The sequence below is a fragment of the Cynocephalus volans genome, chromosome X (genome assembly GCF_027409185.1).
Source record: "Cynocephalus volans isolate mCynVol1 chromosome X, mCynVol1.pri, whole genome shotgun sequence".
Taxonomy (NCBI): domain Eukaryota; kingdom Metazoa; phylum Chordata; class Mammalia; order Dermoptera; family Cynocephalidae; genus Cynocephalus; species Cynocephalus volans.
In genome coordinates, this window is record NC_084478.1 from 56,593,229 (window position 1) to 56,602,925 (window position 9,697).

A 9,697-nucleotide genomic window follows, 5' to 3' on the forward strand; every position below is an offset into this window, starting at 1 on the left:
CTCTATATCTAATTGCCAATTTTCAGGAAACATAGGGAATAAATAGTTAAATGACACCCTGAAGAAGCAATCAACCAAATCCAGAATGTAAAATATTCTCCAGGACAAATGATCCAGTTTTTCCAATAAATCAGTGGTATTGGGGGTGAGGGGAAGGTGGGGCTGTTATAGAATAACAGAAATATAAGAGTTATAATAACCAAATACAGTATATGAACCTTGCTCGGATCCTTATGTAAACAAACTAACCGAAAATGATATCTTTGTGAGAACTGGGGAACTTGGATATAGGCCAGGTTGGGATGATATTAAAGAATTATTGCTCATTTTTTAAGGTGTGATAGTGGCATAGTATTTATATTATTTTTAATGTCCTTATTAGGTGGAGATGTTCACTGAAACACTAATGGATGAAATGATATGGTCTGGGATTTGTTTTAAAATACTCCAACAAAAAAAAACGTTGGGGTGATAGATGATTGGAACAAGATTGGCAAAACGTTGATAATTGTTGAAGTTGAGTGATGACTACATGGGATTCATTATGTTACCATTACTACTTTTGTGTATGTCTTAAATTTTCCATAATAAAAAGTTTTAAAAAATAAATGATCTTTAAAGACAAGGAAAGACTAAGAAACTGTCACAGATTGGAGGAGAAACTAAAGAGACATGAGGACTAAATGCAATGTGGTATCCTGGGTCAGATCTTGAAAGAGAAAAGGGGGAAATCCAAATAAAGTCTGTAGTTCCGTTAAAAGTGTTGTATAAAGGTTAATTTTTTGGTTAGGTAAATGTACCGCGGTTACGTAAGATGTTAACATTAGAGATAGGGAGGGAACGAAGAGAAAGGATAAAAAAGGGAGTCGGGCTGGCGCCTACAGTGGCCGAAGAGGGACGCGCCGAGCCGGAGGCTGCCGGATGATGCAATGCACGCTGCGTTCAGCCGGCAGGGAAAGCTGCGGCTGCAGAAATGGTACCTGGCCACTTCGGGCAAGGAGCGAAGGAAGATGGTTCGGGAAATTATGCAGATTGTTCTGGTTTGCAAGCCCAGGATGTGCAGCTTCCTGGAGTGGAGGGACCTCAAAGTCGTCTGCGAGAGAGATGCCAGCCTCTACTTCTGCCGCGCCATCGAGGGCCAAGACAATGAGCTTATCACGTGGGAGCTGATCCACCGATACGTGGAGCTCCCGAACAACTGCGTGTGCGAGCTTTGAGAAGGCCTACCTCATCTCGGATGAGTTTGGATGGGTGGGGATATCCAGGACACCTCCACGAGGAGCGTGCTGAAGGCTGTCGAGCAGGCAGTCCCGCTGCAGGAGGAGGAGCCGCGGCGCAGGGCACTGGAGAGGGGTCTGGCATAGCCCCGCCCGGCCTGGCCGCGTGGAGGTGGGGGAGCTGCGGGGACGCCGGGCGTGATGGCTGCTTCTCCTCAGTCTCTCCCAGGGCTCTTCTCCTCGGGGGACTCGGCTGCCCCTCTTCTGCTGCCTCGCCTTCTCTTGGAGTGCACTGTGGGCTCAGACCCTTCAAACATTCCCTCCCTCCACCCCCCACCTCCTGTTTCTCCTTTTCCCACGGAAGGTTTTGGGAGCCAGGAGACAGGAAAATGTAACCAAGACGGGGGTGCTATTTGGCTTTCATTCCCGTCCTATGAAGAACCAACGTTACCCCAAACTTCCTCCCCTCCCTTACAACTGTAAATATAAAAAAGGTTTTCAGGGCTCTTCTCTTCCCACTGCACCATAACCTCCCTCCCCCCCTACCTCTAACCAGCCAGGGCAGCCTCTCTGGCTGGGAGCGGGGCTTCCGTGCAGGAAGGGGGCCTCACCTGCCCCCCTTCCTCCTTGGCTGCAGTGGGGTCTCTGTCCGGGGGAGGAACAACGGGGTTAATTTTTCTAACCTTGCCACTTTGAGGGAAGGAAAAGTGGAGGAAGGGCGGGCTTATGGGACACTGAACTTGTCCTTGCTTCACTGCATGTCCTGGGCGAGGCAGGCGCTCAGGGGGCGTGGGGGCGGGGGGAGTGTCAGCCTTTATTTCCAAAGGAAAAGCAATTTATGGAGAAAAAAAAAAAAGTGAGGGGAGCTGGGTGAAGGATATACAGGAATACTCTACCTTTGCATCTCTTCTGTAAATCTAGAATTATTTGAAAATAAAATGTTAAAAATAAATAAATGTTCCTTAATCTCTACACATAACAAGTTTCTTAAAGTGAACTTATACCTTCAGAGAAAAATATTTCTGTCTCTATTACTGAGTTATAGGTTTTAAGTAATTCTCAAAAGATAAGAAAATACTGCCTCCGTGTTTTTCCGCCTCCAGAATCTCCAGATTTTGGTTGACTATATTTTGATTTCTATCTGTATCATCACGGTATATGTAACATTTGTATGATATTCTCTTTCTGTAGTTGCTCCGGCCTTTAATGGTCCTGTTGATCACTCCTAGTCATTAACACTATTAGGTCTGTTAGCAGATATTTATCAGACAGTTACATCTTCAAGAAAGGCTCTTGAGAACTATAAAGGCATCTGTTTGTGGCATTATACTTGGATGGCAAGCTGCTTGGCACGCATTCTCTTTCCCTGAAGCTTTGCTAGGCATTGCTCCTCCATCTTGTAATGTTGCGTGCTATTATGGAGAGGTTGGAAGCCAGACACATTTTTCCCATTCACAAGTGATTTGGTTTATTTGCAAGGATTCCCATAGGATTCTTTTTAATCATCAGGATATGTGCTGAACTTAGTTGTTCTGTGGAGATATTACCCAGGTTAGGTTTCTTCTTTCGAGCTATAAATTCAAACCTTATCACTGTAAGCACTCTTGAATTATATATTTGAACATTTTTGTTGATGTTGCTGTTCCATTTAATCTACTCTCTTAATCAGAAACACCAATCATGCATTCGGTGGATCACCTTTGTTCTCTACATATGTCACTTTCTCTTTAATCCTTTTAAACTTTTAAAAAACTATTTGTTATATTTCATTCATTTTGCTCAATTTTCTCAAGCCTTCCTTCCATGCCCATAGCTGTTTTTTCAGCAATATCTCTTTTCCTTTTTGCTGTTTCTAATATGGCCTTCGTTTCTTTTATTTCTATGCCTTCTCCATTTCTTTCTTCAGCTCTGCCAGCTCATTTTTAAATCTCTTTTATCTTATTTCTTTCTTGAGCTATTGTATCTATGTTTAAGCTCCTGATTCACAAACTTTCTTTTTATTAAGTTTTTTGGCATTTGTATATAAATCCTCGGTCACGGTTTTCATTTTTTTTTTGATGGCAATATACTTCTGGTTTGTGCTCTTCGGCCTTCTCTTGGCCCTGCTCCTTTATTCTTCAAGGTATTTTTGTATAATTCCACATTGGCTCCTTTTCATTATTACTAGTATTTTGATGATGATTGATTTTCCTAGGCCAGCTGTTTGTGGAAGGCAAAGGGACAGGGTTGAGCTCTGAGCAGCAAAGCATTTCCTTGGTTTAGAGTGTAGAGCCTCTCAAGGTACAAGATAATGTGTGAGAGTGTATAGTTTTAGTCTTGTCTTCTCCCCAGCCAATAATGGTAGGTGCCAGTCTGGTCACCAGTCTCAATGTCGTTTTCACTCTACCACAAGAGAAGACTGTTTCTTGCAAAGATGGCTTATTATCAATTCCTGGTCTAGCCCCAGTTCTGCTACCACCTCTGCAGCCAGCCCGTGCATCTGTATCACACTGGAGCAAGTCAAGTGCTACTGATTTTGCCCACAGCGGTATGCCACATATCCTAGAGGACTCTGCCCTGCTACATGTGCCTGGTATCAGAAGATCAAGCATCCTTTCTGGGACTCCTCCTTGTCCCTCACCACATCCTCACTGCACTAAGCAGCCCTTCCTGTGCATTGTAACTTCAGGTTATGGCTGCCTCCTACTCTCATTAGAGGTGTAGTTTCTGTTTCTGTTTCTGTTTCTCGTCCTCCTTGTATCTGGTTGTTTACAGAGAGGAGAAACACAAAGATGATAATTAAGAATATTTTCTGTGGGGTAAGACAAACCCGTGTTTGAATCCAGGCTCTGCCACTCACTAGCTGTGTGATCTTAGACAAGTTATGAAACCACTTTAATCCTCAGTAATGGAATAACAGTACTTACCCCAAAATGTTGCCAAGAGGATTAAATGATATAAATCATTTAATATAAATCAGTGCCGAGTTCTGTGCTGGGCTCATAACAAGCTTTCCTAAATGTAGCTTTTTTCATTACTATTAGTCCAATAACTATTAAAGAAACTAAATTATAATTAAATACCTTTATAGTTAAATACCTTTCAGAAAGGAAAGCTCCAGGTCCAGATAGTTTCACTGGCAAATTCTACCAAACATTTAAAAAATAAATAACACCAATTCTACAAAATCTGTTCCAGAAAATAGAAAAGAATACTTCCCAATTCATTTTACGAAGGCAATATTAACGTGGTGCCAGTACCAGATATAGACATTACAAGAAAAGAAAATGACAGATTAACATCCCTTTACTCCACAGGTACAAGCAAACATTAGTAAATCAATCCAACAATATACAAAGAGAATAATACCCTGTAACCAAGTAGAGTTTGTCCCAGGAATTCAAGACTCATTCAACGTACAGAAATCAATGTAATCCATCATATCAATAGGCTATTTAAAAAACCACATGATTATATCAAATGATGCAGAAAAAGTATTTGACAAAAATCAACATCCATTCATTAAAAAAGCAAAAAACCCTCAGCAAACGAAGAATGGAAAAACAATTTTTCAATCTAATAAAAGTCATCTACGAAAAAACCTACAGCAAACATTATTGTTAATGTTGAAAGACTGAATAATTTCCTTCTAAGATTGGGAACAAGGCAAGGAAATACTCCCTTACAACTCCAATTCAATTTCATACTGGAAGTCCTAGTCAGTGCAATAAGGCAAGAGAAAAAAATAAAAGGTGTACGTATTGAAAAGGGAAAAATAAAATTGCCCTCATTCACAGGCAACAGAATTATCTATGGAGAAAATCCCAAGAAATCCACACACACACACACACACACACACAAATTCTAGAACTAATAAGGGAGTTTAGCAAGGTCACAGAATACAAGGTCAACATACAATATTTCTATATACTAGCAATTGGCAATCAAGTTTCTATATACTGGTGGTTTGGAAACCAAAATTTTCTAAAATACTATTTACATAGCTTCAAAAGGTGAAATATCTAGGTATAAATCTAACACATTATGTGTAGGATCTATACGTTTAAAAAGCTGATGGAAGAAGTGAAAGACATAAATAAATGGAGAGACCTACTGTTTTTCTTCATGAATTAGAGGACTCAACATAGAAAAGATGTCAATTTCTCCAAAGTGATCTGTGGAAGTAACACAATTTCAATCAAAATTTCAACAGATTTTTTTTAGATATAAATAAGCAGATTCTAAAATTTATACGTAAAGGCAAAGGAACTAGAATAGCTAAAACAATTTTTAAAAAGACAAATAAACTTGGAGGAACCATACTGTCTATTTTTAAGACTTACTATATAGCTACAGTAATCAAAACTGTGTGGTATTTTGCAGGGGGATAGACATGTAGCTCAATAGACAAATAGATCAATGGAACAAAATAGAGAACCCAGAAATATACCCATAAAAATGTGTACAACTGATTTTTGACAAAGGTGCAAAAGCAATTCAATGGAGGAAAAATAACCTTTTCAACATGGTGCTGGAGCAATTCTACATCCTTAGGGAAAAAAAATCTCAACCTAAACCTCACATCTCACACGAAATTAACTCAAAATGGAACACGGACTTAAATGCAAAACAACACAAAAATGCAAGATAAAACGTTTAGAAAAATGTAAGATAAAATCTTTAGGACCTAGAGCTAGAAAAAATCAAAAGCCACAAGCCATTAAGAAAAAACTGATAAAATTGGACCTCATCAAAATTAAAAACTTTTTCTCTATGAAAGAGCCTGTTAAGAGAATGAAAAGACAAGCTACAGCCTGAGAGAAAGTATTTTCAAACCGCATATCTGATAAAGATTCATATCTGGAATGTATAACAAACTCTTAAAACTCGACAGTAAAAAAGCGATCATTTAGAAAATAGGCAAAAGACATAAACAGACTTTCACCAAAGAAGATATATAGACGGCAAATAAGCACATGAAAAGATCTTCAACATCATTAGCTATTAGGGAAATGCAAAACAAAATCCCAATGATACACTACCATACACCCATTAGAATGACTACAAAAAAAAAAAAAAAAAAACACTGACAATCCCCAGTGCCATCAAGGATGTAGAGCAACTGAAATCTCACACACTGCTGGTAGGAAAGCAAAATGGTACGGTGACTCTAGAAAACAGTGTAGCAGTTTCTTATAAAGTTAACATGTATTTACCATATGTCCTAATAATACCACTTCCAGGTATTTAACCTACAGCAGGGATCACCAAACTAAGTCAAGCAGGCCAAATCAGGCCAATGATCTGCTTTTGCATGACCCGCAGGCTAAGAATGCTTTTTACATTTTTAAAGAATTGCTTGGAAAAAAAAAAAAGAAAGAAAGAATATGTCCCAGAGACTATACACGGCCTACAAAGCCTAAGATGTTTACTATCAGGCCCTTTACAGAAAAAGTTTGTCAATCTCTGCCCTAGAGAAATGAAAACTTATGTTGACACAAAAGCCTGTACATAAATTTTTAAATCCTCTCTATTCCTTTTGCCCAAAACTGGAAGCAAACCAAATGTCCTTCAGCTGGTGAATAAACAAACTGTGTGTGATATATCCATAAGAATGAAATTTTACTCAGCAATAAAAAGGAATAAACTATGGATACACACAACTTGGATAAATCTCAAAGGCATTATGCTGAGTGAAAGAAGCCAGTCTCAAAAGGGTACATACTGTATGATTCCACTTATATGTCATTCTCAAAAATACAAAATTACAGAGACATAAACAGAACAATGGAGTTTGGGATGGGTGAGTGTGACAATGAAAGGGAAGTATGAGGGAGCTTTTTGTGGTGATGGAAGTGTTCAATATCCTCATCGTGCTGGTTGTTACACAAATATATGTATGGTTTAAAATTCATAGAATTGTACACAAAAGAAAAAGTTCTTTATACTGTATGAAAATTTTAAAAGTAAAATAATAAAAAGGGATTTGAAGTAGCCAGACATTTGCTAATGTGTAGCTCATTTTAAAGTTGCTCATGAAAGAAAATAAAATTTTTAATTGAGCTAACAGTGGTAATAATAGCAATACAAAGGCAAGAATGCTGGTGCCATTCCAGGCAAAGTTTAGGCTGGTTATTAACCTCTGTCATATTGTCACCCTTTACTACAAAAAATATACTACAGAAAGTTGTTCATGCCAGCACAAGGAGATGCTGCAGCAGTTAGGTGGTGAATGTCATGGATCTGGGGCAGATGGAGGATGATTAGACATGCCACAAACAGTGTTCTTCTGTGATACCAATGCTTCTGGAATGGCCTCACTAATTAAGCCATTTCGAGCTTCATTGAGAATTTGGCATAGGTTAGATCAGAGGGATACGAGGAATTCCCAGAGAGAATAAATAATATTTTTAATTTTCATAACCAATGCCTAAAGTGTCACTGCAGAACAACAAGAGGCTCAGCATTCATGGGCAAGTGCCACAGGGAATTGGATTTCTTTCAGGTGAGCCTATCACAGGCCTCACAAGCTCAGGTACTTCTGTTAATGGAGCCATATGGTAATAAACACTCTAATATTACCTCCAGATGGTGGTGGTGATGAAGAATAACTCTAATCCCTCTTCATCCAATTAAAGACTTCCAGTCAGGTCTTGCAAACCAACATGATATTGTCTGTCTTTGCCACCCTACGGCATATCCACCTAGTCTCTCAGAGTCCATTTTAAAAAGTTAGTTGAAATGTGATCCCTTCTATATGAGAGAACCAAGGAAAAGGAAACTTGGATATAACATTTCAAAGCCCATCCATAACACACACCTTCCAATATGCCCGAATCACTACAAGTATCAAGAAAAGAAAATAAATGTATTTTCTTTGATATCCACCTAACTGCAATGGAGGCTGGGAAATGTAGTCTAGTAATGTTCCCAGGAAGAAGAGGTAAGAGGTTTGGTGAACAGCTGGACAGTCTTTGCCATGAGAAAATGGTGCTAGTACAGAATAAATTGGAGAGAAACCACCTGAACAACTTTCCCTGGAGGGTGTTCATTAAATGGTCAGCACCAGTCTAGGATAAAAACTGTGAGGCAGAGCCACAAGACTTCGATCTCAGCCTTGTATATTAGCTGAATCCTCCAGGAAACAGATGCTAAGACAGAGTTAGGAGTGAAGAGATTTTTGGTAGGTAATGCCTGTGAAAGATGAAAGGAGGAGAATGCAGGCTGGGCAGGGCCAGCCTTGGACTGCAATGCAGATTTGACAGAGTCTCAGCCAATATAATGGGGAGCACTAGAACAAAGACTGCTCATTAGAGAAGTTCCACATTGGGCATTAATGGCCAGGGCCTTGTACCCACACCACACTCAGTCATTGCCTGGAGGCTATAGAGGAAGAGCATGGCTTTGGCTCAAAAGATGAAGAAGAGTCATGTCAGAAGGACGATAGAATAGGAAGCCCCAGACCCTTCTTCCTCCCATGGAGACACTGATTCAGCAACAATGCATGAACCAATTCCCTTTGAGAGAAATTCAGAAACCAGTTAAGAGGCTCCTGCACCCCAGGTGTGTGTGAAACCAGCCACATCAGAGTCAGAAGAAAAATTTATGATGCCCTCTAACCATAGTTTCTCTCCCTGGCATAGCACTATGTGTTTGTTAGGCAACTCCAAGCTCCTGGATTCTCCCTGGGGAGGGAAAGAGAAGACTGTACTGTATGTTCAATATTCTGACTATGGGGGTGGGGGAGCTGCCTGAGGATTTTCCTTCCATCTTGCCTATCTCAGAGCACTAACAGGACTTAGCATATCCTAGATGCCTGGGGACTGCTGAGAAGAAAAAAGAGCTAGGCAGTGTGCTATTGCTCCAGAGAACCTTCTCCCCAGTACAGCAGAGGCCAATACAGCTTGGAAGTCTCTCCCTCAGGGGTAAAGAGAAGAGTGGAGTATGTGTTCAACATTGTAGTTTTTGGGGGGCTGTGGGAGGAACTGGTTTCTGTCTCACCTGTCTTGAAACACTGACAGGACAGGACATAGTATAGATGCCTAGGAGCCACTGAGAAAAAGAAAAAGCTGGGTGGCCTGCTGCTGCTGCTTCAGAGAACCCACAGTAGACATAGGTCAATACAACACAGTGGCTTCTCCTTTGGTGAGGAAAGGGAAAAGTGGGCCATATGTCCAATGTTCCTGCTTTGGGGGCCTGATTTCTGTCTTGCCTGTCTCAGAGTGTGGACTCAGCATACACTCGATTCCTGGGGCTGCTAAGAACAAAAAAAGAGCAGTGTGGCATGCTGCTACTCCAGAGGGCCCAAAGTACAGCAGAGAGACACCAGAGGGAGTGAAAGATTGTAAACTCCTGAATAAAAAACACCCCAAATGCCTCTAATCAGGAATCTACATGCACAGTCCAGAGAAGACACATCCAAAGAAAACGTTTGAGAGGTCCCCAGAATCACTAGCCAGACTGAATAGAGAAGGTCTTTTCCTGTAAGAAATTAGTCCATA

General features: G+C 40.3%; 1 pseudogene; it reads left to right on the forward strand.

Moving 5' to 3' along the window:
* The first annotated feature begins 929 nt into the window (after positions 1 to 929).
* On the forward strand, positions 930 to 1,364 carry LOC134367997 (AP-1 complex subunit sigma-1A-like; annotated as a pseudogene).
* Positions 1,365 to 9,697: the final 8,333 nt, after the last annotated feature.